Consider the following 18769-nt stretch of genomic DNA (forward strand, 5'->3'; position numbering starts at 1 on the left):
TAAACGTTCAATAAAGTTTAAAAACAAGAGTAGTGTTCTGTTGACTTTAGAATGCTTGATCTCCAAATGAAACAAACACTTGGTGTTTTGCAGAATTCGAAAGTAATACCATAAATGAATAGGGGAAAAGAGAATGTCAAAGAAAAGGAAAGAGACGACAAATAAATTAAGAGTTCAATTTAACCAATGCATTTTACTCACAACACATAATTCAATCTTCTATAAGTAGGGTAAGTCACTCATTAAGGAAGTATTCTTAAATAAATTTGATCTTCTCACCCATAGAGTTTGAAAACAGAGTTGTATCAACTTAGAAAATAAAATTTTAAAAAACAGATTTCTACTGCACTCCATTCTACTAGCAATTGCAGTAAACTTTGTCATGAAAGTTCTCTGGCTTAGTTGCTTTGACTGCCCGTCTAATAAACAGGAGATCCTGAGTTCAAATCTCCACAACACCGTGCTCTTTTTCATAGTTAAATAACAGATTATTTTCATTAGATGATGCTTTGATATAATGTTAAAATGAAAAATTTGAGTAACTTACAATTGAACAGTTCATCTTAATACTAAATAAAATTCCGAGTATTTTCGAGATGACAGAAGCAAGACTGTGAATGTAAAATGAAGGGTATATCAAATAAGAAGATAAATATAAAATAAAGTGCTAGAGTTAAAGAAGAAAAGTGATACAATCCTCTACAATAATAATTTGTGAGCCACTGAAAAATGTAGTCTACTTTTATGAATACTTTTTAACTAAATCTTAGGTACTCTTCTTAAGTGATGGGGAATTATTTTATGTTTAACGTAATAACACAGATAAAAAAGACTCCACAGAAGGTATTGAAAAGTAATAATGACAACTAAGTCAGTTATTCAATCATTTTAAGAGTAAGAGGTGCTGTGGCTTAGTGGTTAAAGCGCCTGTTTCGTAAACAGGAAATCCTGAGTTCAAATCTCAGTAGCACATCAGTTTTGCTCCAAACTTATAGAATTGAATTTTTTCAAGTAAATATTAAATACAGTTTCAAAACAAGGGTAGTGTCCTGTTCACTTTAGAATGCTTCATCTCATAATGAAAAAAGCCCTTGGTATTTTGCAGAATTTCAAAGCAATGCAATGAATGAATAAGGGAAATGAGAATTATAACAAAGAGGAAAGAGAAGAAAATTCAATTTAGAGTTGAATTTTTGTAATGCATTTCACTCACAAGACATAATTCAATAGTCTAAAAGAACGGTAAGCCACCTCTTATGGAAGAATTTTAAAATAAATTTAGTGTTCTCACCTATAGTGTTTAAAAAGAGAGTTGTGGGAACTTAGAAAAGAAAATGAAAAAAAAAAGATTTCTATTTCACTCCATTCAGCTAACTATTCCAGTGACGTTTGTCAAGCAGGTGCTGTGGCTTAGTTGGTTAAAGCACCTGTCTAGTAAACAGGAGATCCTGAGTTCAAATCTCAGTAGCACCTTGATATTTTTATTATTAAATTACAGAACAGTTTCCTTAGATACTCTCTGATACAATTAAAAAATGAAAAATCTGAGTCATCTTACTAATAGACAGTTCATCTTAATATTAAATAAAATTCAGAGAATTTTCATGGTAACAGAAGCAAAATTTTGAATGTAAAATGAAGAGTAAATCAAATAGCAAGGTATATATGAACTAAAACCTTAGAGTTGAAGACAACTGATGTATTCCTCTACAATTATTATTTGTAAACCACTCAAAAATGTAATCTACTTTTATAAGTACTTGTTAACTAAAATGTAGGTATTCTTGTTAAGTGATGGGGAATCCTTTTTTGTTCAACGTTTCACCACAGATAAAGAAGACTGCACTAAAGGCACTGAGGACAAGTCATCTCCACTAAGTCAGTTATTCAATATTTGTAAGATAAGTAGGTGCTGTTGTTTAGTGGTCAAAGCTCCTGTCTCATAACTAGGATGTCCTGTGTTTAAATTCCAGCAACAATTTAGATTTAGTCCAAACTTTTAAAATTCAATTTCTTCAAGTAAACGTTCAATAAAGTTTAAAAACAAGAGTAGTGTTCTGTTGACTTTAGAATGCTTGATCTCCAAATGAAACAAACACTTGGTGTTTTGCAGAATTCAAAAGTAATACCATAAATGAATAGGGGAAAAGAGAATGTCAAAGAAAAGGAAAGAGACGACAAATAAATTAAGAGTTCAATTTAACCAATGCATTTTACTCACAACACATAATTCAATCTTCTATAAGTAGGGTAAGTCACTCATTAAGGAAGTATTCTTAAATAAATTTGATCTTCTCACCTATAGAGTTTGACAACAGAGTTGTATCAACTTAGAAAATAAAAAAATAAAAAAACAGATTTCTACTGCACTCCATTCTACTAGCAATTGCAGTAAACTTTGTCATGAAAGTTCTCTGGCTTAGTTTCTTTGACTGCCAGTCTAATAAACAGGAGATCCTGAGTTCAAATCTCCACAGCACCGTGCTCTTTTGCATAGTTAAATAACAGATTATTTTCATTAGATGATCCTTTGATATAATGTTAAAATGACAAATTTGACTAACTTACTATTGAAAAGTTCATCTTAATACTAAATAAAATTCCGAGTATTTTCGAGATGACAGAAGCAAGACTGTGAATGTAAAATGAAGGGTATATCAAAGAGGAAGATAAATATAAAAGAAAGTGCTAGAGTTGAAGAAGAAAAGTGATCCAATCCTCTACAATAATAATTTGTAGGCCACTGAAAAATGTAGTCTACTTTTATGAATACTTTTTAACTAAATCTTAGGTACTCTTCTTAAGTGATGGCGAATTCTTTTATGTTTAATGTAATAACACAGATAAAAAAAGACTCCACAGAAGGGATTGAAAAGCAATAATGGCAACTAAGTCAGTTATTCAATCATTTTAAGAGTAAGAGGTGCTGTGGCTTAGTGGTTAAAGCACCTGTCTCGTAAACAGGAAATCCTGAGTTCAAATCTCAGCAGCACCTTTGTTTTGCTCCAAACTTATAGAATTGAATTTTTTCAAGTAAATATTAAATACAGTTTCAAAACAAGAGTAGTGTCCTGTTCACTTTAGAATGCTTCATCTCATAATGAAAAAAGCACTTGGTATTTTGCAGAATTTCAAAGCAATGCAATGAATGAATAAGGGAATTGAGAATTATAACAAAGAGGAAAGAGAAGAAAATTCAATTTAGAGTTGAATTTTTGTAATGCATTTCACTCACAAGAGATAATTCTATATTCTAAAAGAACGGTAACCCACCTCTTAAGGAAGAATTTTTAAATAAATTTAGTGTTCTCACCTATAGTGTTTAAGAAGAGAGTTGTGGGAACTTAGAAAAGAAAATGAAAAAAAAATGATTATTATTTCACTCCATTCAGCTAACTATTCCAGTGACGTTTGTCAAGCAGGTGCCGTGGCTTAGCTGGTTAAAGCGCCTGTCTAGTAAACAGGAGATCCTGAGTTCAAATCTCAGCAGCAACTTGATATTTTTATTCTTAAATTACAGATCAGTTTCCTTAGATACTCTCTGATACAATTAAAAAATGAAAAATCTGAGTCATCTTACTAATAGACAGTTCATCTTAATATTAAATAAAATTCAGAGAATTTTAATGGTAACAGAAGCAAAACTTTTAATGTAAAATGAAGAGTAAATCAAATAGCAAGGTATATATGAACTAAAACCTTAGAGGTGAAGACAACTGATGTATTCCTCTACAATTATTATTTGTAAACCACTCAAAAATGTAATCTACTTTTATAAGTACTTGTTAACTAAAATGTAGATATTCTTGTTAAGTGATGGGGAATCCTTTTTTGTTCAACGTTTCACCACAGATAAAGAAGACTGCACTAAAGGCACTGAGGACAAGTCATCTCCACTAAGTCAGTTATTCAATATTTGTAAGATAAGTAGGTGCTGTTGTTTAGTGGTCAAAGCTCCTGTCTCATAACTAGGATGTCCTGTGTTTAAATTCCAGCAACAATTTAGATTTAGTCCAAACTTTTAAAATTCTATTTCTTCAAGTAAACGTTCAATAAAGTTTAAAAACAAGAGTAGTGTTCTGTTGACTTTAGAATGCTTGATCTCCAAATGAAACAAACACTTGGTGTTTTGCAGAATTCGAAAGTAATACCATAAATGAATAGGGGAAAAGAGAATGTCAAAGAAAAGGAAAGAGACGACAAATAAATTAAGAGTTCAATTTAACCAATGCATTTTACTCACAACACATAATTCAATCTTCTATAAGTAGGGTAAGTCACTCATTAAGGAAGTATTCTTAAATAAATTTGATCTTCTCACCCATAGAGTTTGAAAACAGAGTTGTATCAACTTAGAAAATAAAATTTTAAAAAACAGATTTCTACTGCACTCCATTCTACTAGCAATTGCAGTAAACTTTGTCATGAAAGTTCTCTGGCTTAGTTGCTTTGACTGCCCGTCTAATAAACAGGAGATCCTGAGTTCAAATCTCCACAACACCGTGCTCTTTTTCATAGTTAAATAACAGATTATTTTCATTAGATGATGCTTTGATATAATGTTAAAATGAAAAATTTGAGTAACTTACAATTGAACAGTTCATCTTAATACTAAATAAAATTCCGAGTATTTTCGAGATGACAGAAGCAAGACTGTGAATGTAAAATGAAGGGTATATCAAATAAGAAGATAAATATAAAATAAAGTGCTAGAGTTAAAGAAGAAAAGTGATACAATCCTCTACAATAATAATTTGTGAGCCACTGAAAAATGTAGTCTACTTTTATGAATACTTTTTAACTAAATCTTAGGTACTCTTCTTAAGTGATGGGGAATTATTTTATGTTTAACGTAATAACACAGATAAAAAAGACTCCACAGAAGGTATTGAAAAGTAATAATGACAACTAAGTCAGTTATTCAATCATTTTAAGAGTAAGAGGTGCTGTGGCTTAGTGGTTAAAGCGCCTGTTTCGTAAACAGGAAATCCTGAGTTCAAATCTCAGTAGCACATCAGTTTTGCTCCAAACTTATAGAATTGAATTTTTTCAAGTAAATATTAAATACAGTTTCAAAACAAGGGTAGTGTCCTGTTCACTTTAGAATGCTTCATCTCATAATGAAAAAAGCCCTTGGTATTTTGCAGAATTTCAAAGCAATGCAATGAATGAATAAGGGAAATGAGAATTATAACAAAGAGGAAAGAGAAGAAAATTCAATTTAGAGTTGAATTTTTGTAATGCATTTCACTCACAAGACATAATTCAATAGTCTAAAAGAACGGTAAGCCACCTCTTATGGAAGAATTTTAAAATAAATTTAGTGTTCTCACCTATAGTGTTTAAAAAGAGAGTTGTGGGAACTTAGAAAAGAAAATGAAAAAAAAAAGATTTCTATTTCACTCCATTCAGCTAACTATTCCAGTGACGTTTGTCAAGCAGGTGCTGTGGCTTAGTTGGTTAAAGCACCTGTCTAGTAAACAGGAGATCCTGAGTTCAAATCTCAGTAGCACCTTGATATTTTTATTATTAAATTACAGAACAGTTTCCTTAGATACTCTCTGATACAATTAAAAAATGAAAAATCTGAGTCATCTTACTAATAGACAGTTCATCTTAATATTAAATAAAATTCAGAGAATTTTCATGGTAACAGAAGCAAAATTTTGAATGTAAAATGAAGAGTAAATCAAATAGCAAGGTATATATGAACTAAAACCTTAGAGTTGAAGACAACTGATGTATTCCTCTACAATTATTATTTGTAAACCACTCAAAAATGTAATCTACTTTTATAAGTACTTGTTAACTAAAATGTAGGTATTCTTGTTAAGTGATGGGCAATCCTTTTTTGTTCAACGTTTCACCACAGATAAAGAAGACTGCACTAAAGGCACTGAGGACAAGTAATCTCCACTAAGTCAGTTATTCAATATTTGTAAGATAAGTAGGTGCTGTTGTTTAGTGGTCAAAGCTCCTGTCTCATAACTAGGATGTCCTGTGTTTAAATTCCAGCAACAATTTAGATTTAGTCCAAACTTTTAAAATTCAATTTCTTCAAGTAAACGTTCAATAAAGCTTAAAAACAAGAGTAGTGTTCTGTTGACTTTAGAATGCTTGATCTCCAAATGAAACAAACACTTGGTGTTTTGCAGAATTCGAAAGTAATACCATAAATGAATAGGGGAAAAGAGAATGTCAAAGAAAAGGAAAGAGACGACAAATAAATTAAGAGTTCAATTTAACCAATGCATTTTACTCACAACACATAATTCAATCTTCTATAAGTAGGGTAAGTCACTCATTAAGGAAGTATTCTTAAATAAATTTGATCTTCTCACCTATAGAGTTTGACAACAGAGTTGTATCAACTTAGAAAATAAACTTTAAAAAAAACAGATTTCTACTGCACTCCATTCTACTAGCAATTGCAGTAAACTTTGTCATGAAAGTTCTCTGGCTTAGTTTCTTTGACTGCCAGTCTAATAAACAGGAGATCCTGAGTTCAAATCTCCACAACACCGTGCTCTTTTTAATAGTTAAATAACAGATTATTTTCATTGGATGATCCTTTGATATAATGTTAAAATGAAAAATTTGAGTAACTTACTATTGAACAGTTCATCTTAATACTAAATAAAATTCCGAGTATTTTCGAGATGACAGAAGCAAGACTGTGAATGTAAAATGAAGGGTATATCAAAGAGGAAGATAAAAATAAAATAATGTGCTAGAGTTGAAGAAGAAAAGTGATACAATCCTCTACAATAATAATTTGTGAGCCACTGAAAAATGTAGTCTACTTTTATGAATACTTTTTAACTAAATCTTAGGTACTCTTCTTAAGTGATGGGGAATTCTTTTATGTTTAACGTAATAACACAGATAAAAAAAGACTCCACAGAAGGTATTGAAAAGCAATAATGGCAACTAAGTCAGTTATTCAATCATTTTAAGAGTAAGAGGTGCTGTGGCTTAGTGGTTAAAGCGCCTGTCTCGTAAACAGGAAATGCTGAGTTCAAATCTCAGCAGCACCTCAGTTTTGCTCCAAACTTATAGAATTGAATTTTTTCAAGTAAATATTAAATACAGTTTCAAAACAAGAGTAGTGTCCTGTTCACTTTAGAATGCTTCATCTCATAATGAAGAAAGCACTTGGTATTTTGCAGAATTTCAAAGCAATGCAATGAATGAATAAGGGAATTGAGAATTATAACAAAGAGGAAAGAGAAGAAAATTCAATTTAGAGTTTAATTTTTGTAATGCATTTCACTCACAAGACATAATTCAATATTCTAAAAGAACGGTAACCCACCTCTTAAGGAAGAATTTTTAAATAAATGTTGTGTTCTCACCTATAGTGTTTAAGAAGAGAGTTGTGGGAACTTAGAAAAGAAAATGAAAAAAAAATGATTTCTATTTCACTCCATTCAGCTAACTAATCCAGTGACGTTTGTCAGGCAGGTGCTGAGGCTTAGCTGGTTAAAGCGCCTGTCTAGTAAACAGGAGATCCTGAGTTCAAATCTCAGCAGCACCTTGATATTTTTATTCTTAAATTACAGATTAGTTTCCTTAGATTCTCTCTGATACAATTAAAAAATGAAAAATCTGAGTCATCTTACTAATAGACAGTTCATCTTAATATTAAATAAAATTCAGAGAATTTTAATGGTAACAGAAGCAAAACTTTGAATGTAAAACGAAGAGTAAATCAAATAGCAAGGTATATATGAACTAAAACCTTAGAGGTGAAGACAACTGATGTATTCCTCTACAATTATTATTTGTAAACCACTCAAAAATGTAATCTACTTTTATAAGTACTTGTTAACTAAAATGTAGGTATTCTTGTTAAGTGATGGGGAATCCTTTTTTGTTCAACGTTTCACCACAGATAAAGAAGACTGCACTAAAGGCACTGAGGACAAGTCATCTCCACTAAGTCAGTTATTCAATATTTGTAAGATAAGTAGGTGCTGTTGTTTAGTGGTCAAAGCTCCTGTCTCATAACTAGGATGTCCTGTGTTTAAATTCCAGCAACAATTTAGATTTAGTCCAAACTTTTAAAATTCAATTTCTTCAAGTAAACGTTCAATAAAGGTTAAAAACAAGAGTAGTGTTCTGTTGACTTTAGAATGCTTGATCTCCAAATGAAACAAACACTTGGTGTTTTGCGTAATTTGAAGTAATACCATAAATGAATAGGGGAAAAGAGAATGTCAAAGAAAAGGAAAGAGACGACAAATAAATTAAGAGTTCAATTTAACCAATGCATTTTACTCACAACACATAATTCAATCTTCTATAAGTAGGGTAAGTCACTCATTAAGGAAGTATTCTTAAATAAATTTGATCTTCTCACCTATAGAGTTTGACAACAGAGTTGTATCAACTTAGAAAATAAAATTAAAAAAAACAGATTTCTACTGCACTCCATTCTACTAGCAATTGCAGTAAACTTTGTCATGAAAGTTCTCTGGCTTAGTTGCTTTGACTGCCTGTCTAATAAACAGGAGATCCTGAGTTCAAATCTCCACAACACCGTGCTCTTTTTCATAGTTAAATAACAGATTATTTTCATTAGATGATCCTTTGATATAATGTTAAAATGAAAAATTTGAGTAACTTACAATTGAACAGTTCATCTTAATACTAAATAAAATTCAGAGTATTTTCGAGATGACAGAAGCAAGACTGTGAATGTAAAATGAAGGGTATATCAAATAAGAAGATAAATATAAAATAAAGTGCTAGAGTTGAAGAAGAAAAGTGATACAATCCTCTACAATAATAATTTGTGAGCCACTGAAAAATGTAGTCTACTTTTATGAATACTTTTTAACTAAATCTTAGGTACTCTTCTTAAGTGATGGGGAATTCTTTTATGTTTAACGTAATAACACAGATAAAAAAAGACTCCACAGAAGGTATTGAAAAGCAATAATGGCAACTAAGTCAGTTATTCAATCATTTTAAGAGTAATAGGTGCTGTGGATTAGTGGTTAAAGCGCCTAACTCGTAAACAGGAAATCATGCGTTCAAATCTCAGCAGCACCTCAGTTTTGCTCCAAACTTATAGAATTGAATTTTTTCAAGTAAATATTAAATACAGTTTCAAAACAAGAGTAGTGTCCTGTTCACTTTAGAATGCTTCATCTCATAATGAAAAAAGCACTTGGTATTTTGCAGAATTTCAAAGCAATGCAATGAATGAATAAGGGAATTGAGAATTATAACAAAGAGGAAAGAGAAGAAAATTAAATTTAGAGTTGAATTTTTGTAATGCATTTCACTCACAAGACATAATTCAATATTCTAAAAGAACGGTAACCCACCTCTTAAGGAAGAATTTTTAAATAAATTTAGTGTTCTCACCTATAGTGTTTAAGAAGAGAGTTGTGGGAACTTAGAAAAGAAAATGAAAAAAAAATGATTTCTATTTCACTCCATTCAGCTAACTATTCCAGTGACATTTGTCAAGCAGGTACTGTGGCTTAGCTGGTTAAAGCGCCTATCCAGTAAACAGGAGATCCTGAGTTCAAATCTCAGCAGCACCTTAATATTGTTATTCTTAAATTACAGATCAGTTTCCTTAGATACTCTCTGATACAATGAAAAAATGAAAAATCTGAGTCATCTTACTAATAGACAGTTCATCTTAATATTAAATAAAATTCAGAGAATTTTAATGGTAACAGAAGCAAAACTTTGAATGTAAAATGAAGAGTAAATCAAATAGCAAGGTATATATGAACTAAAACCTTAGAGGTGAAGACAACTGATGTATTCCTCTACAATTATTATTTGTAAACCACTCAAAAATGTAATCTACTTTTATAAGTACTTGTTAACTAAAATGTAGGTATTCTTGTTAAGTGATGGGGAATCCTTTTTTGTTCAACGTTTCACCACAGATAAAGAAGACTGCACTAAAGGCACTGAGGACAAGTCATCTCCACTAAGTCAGTTATTCAATATTTGTAAGATAAGTAGGTGCTGTTGTTTAGTTGTCAAAGCTCCTGTCTCATAACTAGGATGTCCTGTGTTTAAATTCCAGCAACAATTTAGATTTAGTCCAAACTTTTAAAATTCAATTTCTTCAAGTAAACGTTCAATAAAGCTTAAAAACAAGAGTAGTGTTCTGTTGACTTTAGAATGCTTGATCTCCAAATGAAACAAACACTTGGTGTTTTGCAGAATTCGAAAGTAATACCATAAATGAATAGGTGAAAAGAGAATGTCAAAGAAAAGGAAAGAGACGACAAATAAATTAAGAGTTCAATTTAACCAATGCATTTTACTCACAACACATAATTCAATCTTCTATAAGTAGGGTAAGTCACTCATTAAGGAAGTATTCTTAAATAAATTTGATCTTCTCACCTATAGTGTTTGACAACAGAGTTGTAACAACTTAGAAAATAAAATTTAAAAAAAACAGATTTCTACTGCACTCCATTCTACTAGCAATTGCAGTAAACTTTGTCATGAAAGTTCTCTGGCTTAGTTTCTTTGACTGCCAGTCTAATAAACAGGAGATCCTGAGTTCAAATCTCCACAACACCGTGCTCTTTTTCATAGTTAAATAACAGATTATTTTCATTGGATGATCCTTTGATATAATGTTAAAATGAAAAATTTGAGTAACTTACTATTGAACAGTTCATCTTAATACTAAATAAAATTCCGAGTATTTTCGAGATGACAGAAGCAAGACTGTGAATGTAAAATGAAGGGTATATCAAAGAGGAAGATAAATATAAAATAATGTGCTAGAGTTGAAGAAGAAAAGTGATACAATCCTCTACAATAATAATTTGTGAGCCACTGAAAAATGTAGTCTACTTTTATGAATACTTTTTAACTAAATCTTAGGTACTCTTCTTAAGTGATGGGGAATTCTTTTATGTTTAACGTAATAACACAGATAAAAAAAGACTCCACAGAAGGTATTGAAAAGCAATAATGGCAACTAAGTCAGTTATTCAATCATTTTAAGAGTAAGAGGTGCTGTGGCTTAGTGGTTAAAGCGCCTGTCTCGTAAACAGGAAATGCTGAGTTCAAATCTCAGCAGCACCTCCGTTTTGCTCCAAACTTATAGAATTGAATTTTTTCAAGTAAATATTAAAAACAGTTTCAAAACAAGAGTAGTGTCCTGTTCACTTTAGAATGCTTCATCTCATAATGAAGAAAGCACTTGGTATTTTGCAGAATTTCAAAGCAATGCAATGAATGAATAAGGGAATTGAGAATTATAACAAAGAGGAAAGAGAAGAAAATTCAATTTAGAGTTTAATTTTTGTAATGCATTTCACTCACAAGACATAATTCAATATTCTAAAAGAACGGTAACCCACCTCTTAAGGAAGAGTTTTTAAATAAATTTTGTGTTCTCACCTATAGTGTTTAAGAAGAGAGTTGTGGGAACTTAGAAAAGAAAATGAAAAAAAAAATGATTTCTATTTCACTCCATTCAGCTAACTATTCCAGTGACGTTTGTCTAGCAGGTACTGTGGCTTAGCTGGTTAAAGCACCTGTCTAGTAAACAGGAGATCCTGAGTTCATATCTCAGCAGCACCTTGATATTTGTATTCTTAAATTACAGATCAGTTTCCTTAGATACTCTCTGATACAATTAAAAAATGAAAAATCTGAGTCATCTTACTAATAGACAGTTCATCTTAATATTAAATAAAATTAAGAGATTTTAATGGTAACAGAAGCAAAACTTTGAATGTAAAATGAAGAGTAAATCAAATAGCAAGGTATATAAGAACTAAAACCTTAGAGTTGAAGACAACTGATGTATTCCTCTACAATTATTATTTATAAACCACTCAAAAATGTAATCTACTTTTATAAGTACTTGTTAACTAAAATGTAGGTATTCTTGTTAAGTGATGGGGAATCCTTTTTTGTTCAACGTTTCACCACAGATAAAGAAGACTGCACTAAAGGCACTGAGGACAAGTCATCTCCACTAAGTCAGTTATTCAATATTTGTAAGATAAGTAGGTGCTGTTGTTTAGTGGTCAAAGCTCCTGTCTCATAACTAGGATGTCCTGTGTTTAAATTCCAGCAACAATTTAGATTTAGTCCAAACTTTTAAAATTCAATTTCTTCAAGTAAACGTTCAATAAAGCTTAAAAACAAGAGTAGTGTTCTGTTGACTTTAGAATGCTTGATCTCCAAATGAAACAAACACTTGGTGTTTTGCATAATTTGAAGTAATACCATAAATGAATAGGGGAAAAGAGAATGTCAAAGAAAAGGAAAGAGACGACAAATAAATTAAGAGTTCAATTTAACCAATGCATTTTACTCACAACACATAATTCAATCTTCTATAAGTAGGGTAAGTCACTCATTAAGGAAGTATTCTTAAATAAATTTGATCTTCTCACCTATAGAGTTTGACAACAGAGTTGTATCAACTTAGAAAATAAAATTTAAAAAAAACAGATTTCTACTGCACTCCATTCTACTAGCAATTGCAGTAAACTTTGTCATGAAAGTTCTCTGGCTTAGTTGCTTTGACTGCCTGTCTAATAAACAGGAGATCCTGAGTTTAAATCTCCACAACACCGTGCTCTTTTTCATAGTTAAATAACAGATTATTTTCATTAGATGATCCTTTGATATAATGTTAAAATGAAAAATTTGAGTAACTTACAATTGAACAGTTCATCTTAATACTAAATAAAATTCTGAGTATTTTCGAGATGACAGAAGCAAGACTGTGAATGTAAAATGAAGGGTATATCAAATAAGAAGATAAATATAAAGTAAAGTGCTAGAGTTGAAGAAGAAAAGTGATACAATCCTCTACAATAATAATTTGTGAGCCACTGAAAAATGTAGTCTACTTTTATGAATACTTTTTAACTAAATCTTAGGTACTCTTCTTAAGTGATGGGGAATTCTTTTATGTTTAACGTAATAACACAGATAAAAAAAGACTCCACAGAAGGTATTGAAAAGCAATAATGACAACTAAGTCAGTTATTCTATCATTTTAGGAGTAAGAGGTGCTGTGGCTTAGTGGTTAAACCGCCTGTCTCGTAAACAGGAAATCCTGAGTTCAAATATCAGCAGCACCTCAGTTTTGCTCCAAACTTATAGAATTGAATTTTTTCAAGTAAATATTAAATACAGTTTCAAAACAAGAGTAGTGTCCTGTTCACTTTAGAATGCTTCATCTCATAATGAAAAAAGCACTTGGTTTTTTGCAGAATTTCAAAGCAATGCAATGAATGAATAAGGGAATTGAGAATTATAACAAAGAGGAAAGAGAAGAAAATTCAATTTAGAGTTGAATTTTTGTAATGCATTTCACTCACAAGACATAATTCAATATTCTAAAAGAACGGTAACCCACCTCTTAAGGAAGAATTTTTAAATAAATTGAGTGTTCTCACCTATAGTGTTTAAGAAGAGAGTTGTGGGAACTTAGAAAAGAAAATGAAAAAAAAATGATTTCTATTTCACTCCATTCAGCTAACTATTCCAGTGACGTTTGTCAAGCAGGTACTGTGGCTTAGCTGGTTAAAGCGCCTATCTAGTAAACAGGAGATCCTGAGTTCAAATCTCAGCAGCACCTTAATATTGTTATTCTTAAATTACAGATCAGTTTCCTTAGATACTCTCTGATACAATTAAAAAATGAAAAATCTGAGTCATCTTACTAATAGACAGTTCATCTTAATATTAAATAAAATTCAGAGAATTTTAATGGTAACAGAAGCAAAACTTTGAATGTAAAATGAAGAGTAAATCAAATAGCAAGGTATATATGAACTAAAACCTTAGAGGTGAAGACAACTGATGTATTCCTCTACAATTATTATTTGTAAACCACTCAAAAATGTAATCTACTTTTATAAGTACTTGTTAACTAAAATGTAGGTATTCTTGTTAAGTGATGGGGAATCCTTTTTTGTTCAACGTTTCACCACAGATAAAGAAGACTGCACTAAAGGCACTGAGGACAAGTCATCTCCACTAAGTCAGTTATTCAATATTTGTAAGATAAGTAGGTGCTGTTGTTTAGTGGTCAAAGCTTCTGTCTCATAATTAGGATGTCCTGTGTTTAAATTCCAGCAACAATTTAGATTTAGTCCAAACTTTTAAAATTCAATTTCTTCAAGTAAACGTTCAATAAAGCTTAAAAACAAGAGTAGTGTTCTGTTGACTTTAGAATGCTTGATCTCCAAATGAAACAAACACTTGGTGTTTTGCAGAATTCGAAAGTAATACCATAAATGAATAGGTGAAAAGAGAATGTCAAAGAAAAGGAAAGAGACGACAAATAAATTAAGAGTTCAATTTAACCAATGCATTTTACTCACAACACATAATTCAATCTTCTATAAGTAGGGTAAGTCACTCATTAAGGAAGTATTCTTAAATAAATTTGATCTTCTCACCTATAGAGTTTGACAACAGAGTTGTATCAACTTAGAAAATAAAATTTAAAAAAAACAGATTTATACTGCACTCCATTCTACTAGCAATTGCAGTAAACTTTGTCATGAAAGTTCCCTGGCTTAGTTTCTTTGACTGCCAGTCTAATAAACAGGAGATCCTGAGTTCAAATCTCCACAACACCGTGCTCTTTTTCATAGTTAAATAACAGATTGTTTTCATTAGATGATCCTTTGATATAATGTTAAAATGAAAAATTTGAGTAACTTACTATTGAACAGTTCATCTTAATACTAAATAAAATTCCGAGTATTTTCGAGATGACAGAAGCAAGACTGTGAATGTAAAATGAAGGGTATATCAAAGAGGAAGATAAATATAAAATAATGTGCTAGAGTTGAAGAAGAAAAGTGATACAATCCTCTACAATAATAATTTGTGAGCCACTGAAAAATGTAGTCTACTTTTATGAATACTTTTTAACTAAATCTTAGGTACTCTTCTTAAGTGATGGGGAATTCTTTTATGTTTAACGTAATAACACAGATAAAAAAAGACTCCACAGAAGGTATTGAAAAGCAATAATGGCAACTAAGTCAGTTATTCAATCATTTTAAGAGTAAGAGGTGCTGTGGCTTAGTGGTTAAAGCGCCTGTCTCGTAAACAGGAAATGCTGAGTTCAAATCTCAGCAGCACCTCAGTTTTGCTCCAAACTTATAGAATTGAATTTTTTCAAGTAAATATTAAATACAGTTTCAAAACAAGAGTAGTGTCCTGTTCACTTTAGAATGCTTCATCTCATAATGAAGAAAGCACTTGGTATTTTGCAGAATTTCAAAGCAATGCAATGAATGAATAAGGGAATTGAGAATTATAACAAAGAGGAAAGAGAAGAAAATTCAATTTAGAGTTTAATTTTTGTAATGCATTTCACTCACAAGACATAATTCAATATTCTAGAAGAACGGTAACCCACCTCTTAAGGAAGAATTTTTAAATAAATTTTGTGTTCTCACCTATAGTGTTTAAGAAGAGAGTTGTGGGAACTTAGAAAAGAAAATGAAAAAAAAATGATTTCTATTTCACTCCATTCAGCTAACTATTCCAGTGATATTTGTCAAGCAGGTACTGTGGCTTAGCTAGTTAAAGCGCCTGTCTAGTAAACAGGAGATCCTGAGTTCAAATCTCAGCAGCACCTTGATATTTGTATTCTTAAATTACAGATCAGTTTCCTTAGATGCTCTCTGATACAATTAAAAAATGAAAAATCTGAGTCATCCTACTAATAGACAGTACATCTTAATATTAAATAAAATTAAGAGATTTTAATGGTAACAGAAGCAAAACTTTGAATGTAAAATGAAGAGTAAATCAAATAGCAAGGTATATAAGAACTAAAACCTTAGAGTTGAAGACAACTGATGTATTCCTCTACAATTATTATTTATAAACCACTCAAAAATGTAATCTACTTTTATAAGTACTTGTTAACTAAAATGTAGGTATTCTTGTTAAGTGATGGGGAATCCTTTTTTTGTTCAACGTTTCACCACAGATAAAGAAGACTGCACTAAAGGCACTGAGGACAAGTCATCTCCACTAAGTCAGTTATTCAATATTTGTAAGATAAGTAGGTGCTGTTGTTTAGTGGTCAACGCTCCTGTCTCATAACTAGGATGTCCTGTGTTTAAATTCCAGCAACAATTTAGATTTAGTCCAAACTTTTAAAATTCAATTTCTTCAAGTAAACGTTCAATAAAGCTTAAAAACAAGAGTAGTGTTCTGTTGACTTTAGAATGCTTGATCACCAAATGAAACAAACACTTGGTGTTTTGCATAATTTGAAGTAATACCATAAATGAATAGGGGAAAAGAGAATGTCAAAGAAAAGGAAAGAGACGACAAATAAATTAAGAGTTCAATTTAACCAATGCATTTTACTCACAACACATAATTCAATCTTCTATAAGTAGGGTAAGTCACTCATTAAGGAAGTATTCTTAAATAAATTTGATCTTCTCACCTATAGTTTGACAACAGAGTTGTATCAACTTAGAAAATAAAATAAAAAAAAAACAGATTTCTACTGCACTCCATTCTACTAGCAATTGCAGTAAACTTTGTCATGAAAGTTCTCTGGCTTAGTTGCTTTGACTGCCCGTCTAATAAACAGGAGATCCTGAGTTCAAATCTCCACAACACCGTGCTCTTTTTCATAGTTAAATAACAGATTATTTTCATTAGATGATCCTTTGATATAATGTTAAAATGAAAAATTTGAGTAACTTACAATTGAACAGTTCATCTTAATACTAAATAAAATTCCGAGTATTTTCGAGATGACAGAAGCAAGACTGTGAATGTAAAATGAAGGGTATATCAAATAAGAAGATAAATATAAAATAAAGTGCTAGAGTTAAAGAAGAAAAGTGATACAATCCTCTACAATAATAATTTTTGAGCCACTGAAAAATGTAGTCTACTTTTATGAATACTTTTTAACTAAATCTTAGGTACTCTTCTTAAGTGATGGGGAATTCTTTTATGTTTAACGTAATAACACAGATAAAAAACGACTCCACAGAAGGTATTGAAAAGTAATAATGACAACTAAGTCAGTTATTCAATCATTTTAAGAGTAAGAGGTGCTGTGGCTTAGTGGTTAAAGCGCCTGTCTCGTAAACAGGAAATCCTGAGTTCAAATCTCAGTAGCACCTCAGTTTTGCTCCAAACTTATAGAATTGAATTTTTTCAAGTAAATATTAAATACAGTTTCAAAACAAGAGTAGTGTCCTGTTCACTTTAGAATGCTTCATCTCATAATGAAAAAAGCACTTGGTATTTTGCAGAATTTCAAAGCAATGCAATGAATGAATAAGGGAAATGAGAATTATAACAAAGAGGAAAGAGAAGAAAATTCAATTTAGAGTTGAATTTTTGTAATGCATTTCACTCACAAGACATAATTCAATATTCTAAAAGAACGGTAAGCCACCTCTTATGGAAGAATTTTAAAATAAATTTAGTGTTCTCACCTATAGTGTTTAAGAAGAGAGTTGAGGGAACTTAGAAAAGAAAATGAAAAAAAAATGATTTCTATTTCACTCCATTCAGCTAACTATTCCAGTGACGTTTGTCAAGCAGGTACTGTGGCTTAGCTGGTTAAAGCGCCTGTCTAGTAAACAGGCGATCCTGAGATCAAATCTCAGCAGCACCTTGATATTTTTATTATTAAATTACAGAACAGTTTCCTTAGATACTCTCTGATACAATTAAAAAATGAAAAATCTGAGTCATCTTACTAATAGACAGTTCATCTTAATATTAAATAAAATTCAGAGAATTTTCATGGTAACAGAAGCAAAATTTTGAATGTAAAATGAAGAGTAAATCAAATAGCAAGGTATATATGAACTAAAACCTTAGAGTTGAAGACAACTGATGTATTCCTCTACAATTATTATTTGTAAACCACTCAAAAATGTAATCTACTTTTATAAGTACTTGTTAACTAAAATGTAGGTATTCTTGTTAAGTGATGGGGAATCCTTTTTTGTTCAACGTTTCACCACAGATAAAGAAGACTGCACTAAAGGCACTGAGGACAAGTCATCTCCACTAAGTCAGTTATTCAATATTTGTAAGATAAGTAGGTGCTGTTGTTTAGTGGTCAAAGCTCCTGTCTCATAACTAGGATGTCCTGTGTTTAAATTCCAGCAACAATTTAGATTTAGTCCAAACTTTTAAAATTCAATTTCTTCAAGTAAATGTTCAATAAAGCTTAAAAACAAGAGTAGTGTTCTGTTGACTTTAGAATGCTTGATCTCCAAATGAAACAAACACTTGGTGTTTTGCAGAATTCGAAAGTAATACCATAAATTAATAGGGGAAAAGAGAATGTCAAAGAAAAGGAAAGAGACGACAAATAAATTAAGAGTTCAATTTAACCAATGCATTTTACTCACAACACATAATTCAATCTTCTATAAGTAGGGTAAGTCACTCATTAAGGAAGTATTCTTAAATAAATTTGATCTTCTCACCTACAGAGTTTGACAACAGAGTTGTATCAACTTAGAAAATAAAATAAATAAAAAAACAGATTTCTACTGCACTCCATTCTACTAGCATTTGCAGTAAACTTTGTCATGAAAGTTCTCTGGCTTAGTTGCTTTGACTGCCCGTCTAATAAACAGGAGATCCTGAGTTCAAATCTCCACAATACCGTGCTCTTTTTCATAGTTAAATAACAGATTATTTTCATTAGATGATCCTTTGATATAATGTTAAAATGAAAAATTTGAGTAACTTACTATTGAACTGTTCATCTTAATACTAAATAAAA

The 18769-nt window shown here is 31.0% G+C and overlaps 16 non-coding genes across 16 annotated transcripts; all 16 read left to right on the forward strand.

Moving 5' to 3' along the window:
• The first annotated feature begins 900 nt into the window (after positions 1-900).
• TRNAT-CGU (transfer RNA threonine (anticodon CGU)) lies at positions 901-975 on the forward strand. Its single transcript has one exon. It is a non-coding gene; the product is annotated as a tRNA-Thr (tRNA).
• A 424-nt stretch (positions 976-1399) lies between these two features.
• TRNAT-AGU (transfer RNA threonine (anticodon AGU)) lies at positions 1400-1473 on the forward strand. Its single transcript has one exon. It is a non-coding gene; the product is annotated as a tRNA-Thr (tRNA).
• Positions 1474-2922: 1449 nt separating this feature from the next.
• Positions 2923-2995, forward strand: TRNAT-CGU (transfer RNA threonine (anticodon CGU)). The gene has a single exon. It is a non-coding gene; the product is annotated as a tRNA-Thr (tRNA).
• Positions 2996-3424: 429 nt separating this feature from the next.
• TRNAT-AGU (transfer RNA threonine (anticodon AGU)) lies at positions 3425-3495 on the forward strand. Its single transcript has one exon. It is a non-coding gene; the product is annotated as a tRNA-Thr (tRNA).
• A 1447-nt stretch (positions 3496-4942) lies between these two features.
• Positions 4943-5017, forward strand: TRNAT-CGU (transfer RNA threonine (anticodon CGU)). Its single transcript has one exon. It is a non-coding gene; the product is annotated as a tRNA-Thr (tRNA).
• Positions 5018-5441: 424 nt separating this feature from the next.
• Positions 5442-5515, forward strand: TRNAT-AGU (transfer RNA threonine (anticodon AGU)). The gene has a single exon. It is a non-coding gene; the product is annotated as a tRNA-Thr (tRNA).
• A 1449-nt stretch (positions 5516-6964) lies between these two features.
• TRNAT-CGU (transfer RNA threonine (anticodon CGU)) lies at positions 6965-7037 on the forward strand. The gene has a single exon. It is a non-coding gene; the product is annotated as a tRNA-Thr (tRNA).
• Positions 7038-7463: 426 nt separating this feature from the next.
• TRNAT-AGU (transfer RNA threonine (anticodon AGU)) lies at positions 7464-7537 on the forward strand. Its single transcript has one exon. It is a non-coding gene; the product is annotated as a tRNA-Thr (tRNA).
• Positions 7538-9483: 1946 nt separating this feature from the next.
• TRNAT-AGU (transfer RNA threonine (anticodon AGU)) lies at positions 9484-9557 on the forward strand. Its single transcript has one exon. It is a non-coding gene; the product is annotated as a tRNA-Thr (tRNA).
• Positions 9558-11006: 1449 nt separating this feature from the next.
• Positions 11007-11079, forward strand: TRNAT-CGU (transfer RNA threonine (anticodon CGU)). The gene has a single exon. It is a non-coding gene; the product is annotated as a tRNA-Thr (tRNA).
• Positions 11080-11506: 427 nt separating this feature from the next.
• On the forward strand, positions 11507-11580 carry TRNAT-AGU (transfer RNA threonine (anticodon AGU)). Its single transcript has one exon. It is a non-coding gene; the product is annotated as a tRNA-Thr (tRNA).
• Positions 11581-13526: 1946 nt separating this feature from the next.
• Positions 13527-13600, forward strand: TRNAT-AGU (transfer RNA threonine (anticodon AGU)). Its single transcript has one exon. It is a non-coding gene; the product is annotated as a tRNA-Thr (tRNA).
• A 1449-nt stretch (positions 13601-15049) lies between these two features.
• On the forward strand, positions 15050-15122 carry TRNAT-CGU (transfer RNA threonine (anticodon CGU)). Its single transcript has one exon. It is a non-coding gene; the product is annotated as a tRNA-Thr (tRNA).
• A 426-nt stretch (positions 15123-15548) lies between these two features.
• TRNAT-AGU (transfer RNA threonine (anticodon AGU)) lies at positions 15549-15622 on the forward strand. The gene has a single exon. It is a non-coding gene; the product is annotated as a tRNA-Thr (tRNA).
• A 1446-nt stretch (positions 15623-17068) lies between these two features.
• Positions 17069-17141, forward strand: TRNAT-CGU (transfer RNA threonine (anticodon CGU)). The gene has a single exon. It is a non-coding gene; the product is annotated as a tRNA-Thr (tRNA).
• Positions 17142-17567: 426 nt separating this feature from the next.
• Positions 17568-17641, forward strand: TRNAT-AGU (transfer RNA threonine (anticodon AGU)). Its single transcript has one exon. It is a non-coding gene; the product is annotated as a tRNA-Thr (tRNA).
• The last annotated feature ends 1128 nt before the right edge of the window (positions 17642-18769 follow it).

This window comes from Pleurodeles waltl, chromosome 8 (genome assembly GCF_031143425.1).
Source record: "Pleurodeles waltl isolate 20211129_DDA chromosome 8, aPleWal1.hap1.20221129, whole genome shotgun sequence".
NCBI lineage: Eukaryota > Metazoa > Chordata > Amphibia > Caudata > Salamandridae > Pleurodeles > Pleurodeles waltl.